Consider the following 4,636-nt stretch of genomic DNA (forward strand, 5'->3'; position numbering starts at 1 on the left):
CTCCTCTGTCCCACTTTCCCCAACTCCACCTCACCCTTCACATAGGCACAAGGCACTGACCTCCAACAATGGGCTCCATCCTAATGGGCTTTGGGACTTAAGTTACATAAGTGAATCTGGGGTATTGACCCTCAAGATGTCTGGGATGAATGTTTTCTCATTCAAGAGCTTATTTTTCCCCTTCTTTTAATAAAATTCCTTTTTATAATTTACATGTGGTAGGTTTTCTTGTTTAGGGCATACAAGTCAGTGAGAAAATACCTCCAAAGTTCCTTCATATCATGAGAATCTCTGTTACACAGGTTACACAATAGAAGCTACTGGCTTCAACACTAGTCCCTCTACCAGGTACCACAGTAACACTGTTGTCTCTTCCTACCAGCAATAATGCTCCAGTCACCAACCAATCACCAGACCCACAGAGATAGCCATAACTACCATCAGCTTGATGTGCTATCACTTCCTTGCTCCAGTCTGTCTGTCCATGCATTACCCTCATCCTGACACATCTTCTATTCTGTCCTCAGTATTTACTGTCCTCTGTTCACATCTGGCAATGCAGTGATGGTGTAGAGTTCTAGGAATTCTGTCCTTACCTTCTGTCAGACCAACTGGTGCCTCTACTTCTCCCTATGGTTCTGATTCTCTATAGAAGTCTTTTCAAAATCAAAAGCCGTTGGACATTCGGTGTCTCTAAGTAAAACCTGACAGCTTGAGGGCAGATACAACCAGCCCACCAGCTCTCCATGGTAATGACTTTAAGGGATGGGAATCTGTGCTGAAAAAAAGGGTTACATTCAAATGGACTACCTGATTTAGTCCGTTTTAGGCATCAGAGTCTTAATACCTCATTCATGTCTAATTTAGGATTACAGCAAGAAAAATGGGGAAGTATTGCTCAAAGTAGTCTCACTGAAATGAAGTAATGTTACTCTATGCTTCCAGAAAGAGCATTTTCCTTGGCAATGATATTCACATTTGTGGTAAGAATCAAATTCAAATAAAATCTAACAGTGAATTTTCTCTAACTAGCCTCATTGCTGTGACTATGACATAATCCAAAACCAAATTCTCAAACTTGGAAAAGATCTCAGAGGCCCCATCTAGTCCAAACCATATCTAAGCAAGAACTCCCTCTAGGGGCAGCTAGGTGGTACAGTGAGTAGAGTACCAGCCCTAGAGTCAGGAGGACCTGAGTTCAAATCCACCTCAGACACTTGACACACTTACTAGCTATGTGACCTTGGGCAAGTCACTTAACCCCAATTGCCCTGCCTTTCCCCCCTCCAAAAAAAAAGAAAAAGAAGAATTCCCTCTAGACAGACCCTTGTACAAAAATATTTTTGTGGTAGCTAAGAATTGAAAATCAAGGTGATGCCCATCAACTGGGGAGTGACTGAACAAGGTGTGGCATATGATTATGATGGAATACTATTTTGCTATAAGAAATGACAAGCAGGATGATTTCAGAAAAACCTGGACTTATATGAACTGATACAAAGTAAAATGAACGGAACCAGGAGAACACTGTATAAAGTAACAGCAATATTGTACAATGAAGAATTGTGAATGAGTTAGCTATCCCTAGCAATACAGTTGTGTGGGGTGGTGAGACCACTTGAGTACCCCAATAATTCACAGAGTCTTTTCAGGTAGGGACAGAAAAGGAATTAATCTTTATTTGACAAATCTCGTGAGATTTGGGCATCACCTCCACTAGGACAGACTAGTGGAAGGAGGCAGATCACAAAGGCAAAGCACCAACATATATCTTATTTCAAAAGAACTCCACCCACCTCCATCCCTCCTCTCCATTTGCTGGGAGGCAGGCTTACAATTTAGGTGTGAAAAGCTAGACAAAGAACCAGGAAATTGAGTATAGCCAATCTGAAACATATCTCCTTATTTAGTAACTAGCTGCTGATGTGGCAATAATATGGCTAAGGTAAAGAGGAGGAATGAGGAAAGAGGGAAGGGGCTTCCTGGAGCAGGGAAGGAACAACCTGTAGGCACTTACTGCCCTGGGCCTGGAATTTCTGAGAGTTAGGTAATTACATTCCTACAAGGTTAAATCCCAAGTCCATTCCATCCTCTCATTTCCCCTGCTTATTCCAGAAATTAAAAAAAAAAGTAATTTTTATATTTTCTCTCTCTGTGAAGTCTTCACAAGAATTATCTCCCACTCACAGTGATCCAAGATAATCCCAAAGGACTTATGATGAACATGTTACCTGCCTCCAGAGAAAAAACTGATGTCTGAATGGTCTGAAGCATACTATTTTTCACTTTTTTTTGTTTGAGTCGTCTTATACAAAATGAATAATATGAAAATATTTTACATGATTGCACATGTATAACCCATATTGGATTGCTTACCATCTTAGGGAGTGGGGAAGAGAGGGAAGGAAGAAGGAATAGAATTTGGAACTCAAAATTTTAAAAAAATGTTAAAAAATTTTTAACATGTAATTGGGGAAAAAGTAAAATATTATTAAAAATAAAATAAACAGACCTAAAATATATATCTTACAACTTTTGCTCAAAGACCTCCAGTTAAGAGGTCTCCAACTTACCAACTCATGAGGCAGTCCATTATACTTTAGGATAGTTCTGATTAAGAAATTTTTCTGTACCTCAAGCCTAAAATAGATGCTTTGCAGCTTTCATCTAATGTTCATAATTCTGCCCTCTAGAGCCAAGCAGAGCAAGTCTTCTACATTCAAACCCTTCAAGTATTTGAAGACAGCTTTCATGTCCCCTTTGAGTCGTCTCGCCTACATGCTAAAACATCTGAGCTCCTTCAATGAGTCCTCATATAGCACAATCTCAAGGCCATTCATTGTCTTGATCACCCTCTTCAGAACCTGGTCCACCTTGTCTGGGCCTTTCCTTAAAATGAGGTTCTCATGAATGAACACAATATTCCAGATGAAGGCCAACTAATGGCAGAGTACAGTGGGACCATCAGTTCCCTAGTCCAAGCTATTCAATGCAGCCTGATTGCATTAATTTTCTTAGATGCCATAATGATGAGGTTTAGACTGTGGGAGCCCCCTTGAATCTTCCCACTAAATGAGGCATTTGCCTGAGGTCATAAGCCTTTCATTGTTGCTAGGCCCAAATCTCTAGGCTAGGTTACTCTAACCTAGCCTAGCCCTCCGTTGTCTGGCTAGTTTCCACCCTTGATCTTGACCAAGTGTCAATGCCCAAATCTCTTACCCTTAAACTAGCCTAGCCCTACATTGTCTGTTATCTCCAAGTAGCCTTCAGTTACTTCCCACACTTAATCCATTCTCTTGGTTCCTGGAGTCTGACCTCATTCCATCAAGGTCCTCCTTAGATTCCACCTCAAGACCCTCTGTAACCCCTCCTCCCACCACCCCAGGACCACCCTAGCTCCCTTCCACAATCTCTGTGTATATAAGTTTCATCTTGCCTCCATGAAGGTGCTCAGATTCTAGATGGAATCTGGCTGCTTGTGAAAACAAGCAACACAAAGGGTGAGATTTCTTAAGACAACCCAATATGGCAAATCTGTAATAAACTTTGTTTCTTTTTGGCTGAGAGAAGCCTTGAGTTGAATTCATTAGGCAGGACCTGGCATGGTGATATTTTGGGGTCTCGAGCACTCCTAAAAACATATAGTTCCCTGACCTCTTCAATAACACTCATTGAGTTTGCAGTCCACTTCAATATCACTCCCATTGGGTTTGCAGTCCACTAAAACACCAGTTGAGAGAAACTGGTATTTCACCACATCTCCCCAATATTGTATTTGTGAAGGTGAATTTTAAACCCATGTTATATTTAACATTTATCCTGAGTTATCCTTTTAGCTTCATTCCAGTGTTCTAGCTAGTCAAGATTTCTCTACATTTTGCATAAAAATGGTGTGAGAGACTTTGTCAACTCTTATCAGAAATCCAGGTAGAGTATATCTACAGCATTCCTCTGACCTACCAGTTTAGTAACCTTGTCCAAAAAAGGAAGTGAAAAAAGAAGATTGAGAATACAAGGAGGAGATGGAGGAGGAGGAGGAAAAGGAGGAAGAAGAGGAGTAGAAGGAAAAGGAGAAGAGGAAGGAGGAGGAAGAAGAGGAGGAGGGGAGAGGAGAGAGAGAGAGAAGAAGAAAGGCTAGAATTTATATAGTGCTTTAAAGTTTGCAAAGTGCTTTACAGATATTTCCTCATTTAGTACTCTCAACAACCCTGGGAGTACATGCTATTGTTATTCCCATTTCACAAATAAGGAAAGTGAGGCACAGAGATGTTAATTGACTTGCCTAGGGTAATATGCCTAGTAAGATCTGAGGTAGCATTTGAACTTAGATCTGCCTTGATCCATCCACCTCTGTGATCCATTCACCAAGCTATCAATGATGTCACTGTTCTTGATGAAATCAAGCTGTCTCTTTGTGATCTTTTCCAGATCTTTTCCTTTTCCAGAACAGGAGTTTCACCAGTTAATAGGAAATTAGGAACATAAGCTTAGTAGCTCACCACTCCTCAAAAGATCTAAAATCTTAGCCCCCACCCAATTTCCCCTTCCTGCTGTTTTTTCAGTTGTGCCTAAATAACATATTGGATAGGGTATTGCTCCCCCAAGAATTTTGTTCTTGAAAGAAAAGGGGCAACAA

The sequence above is a fragment of the Trichosurus vulpecula genome, chromosome 1 (genome assembly GCF_011100635.1).
Source record: "Trichosurus vulpecula isolate mTriVul1 chromosome 1, mTriVul1.pri, whole genome shotgun sequence".
Lineage (NCBI taxonomy): Eukaryota > Metazoa > Chordata > Mammalia > Diprotodontia > Phalangeridae > Trichosurus > Trichosurus vulpecula.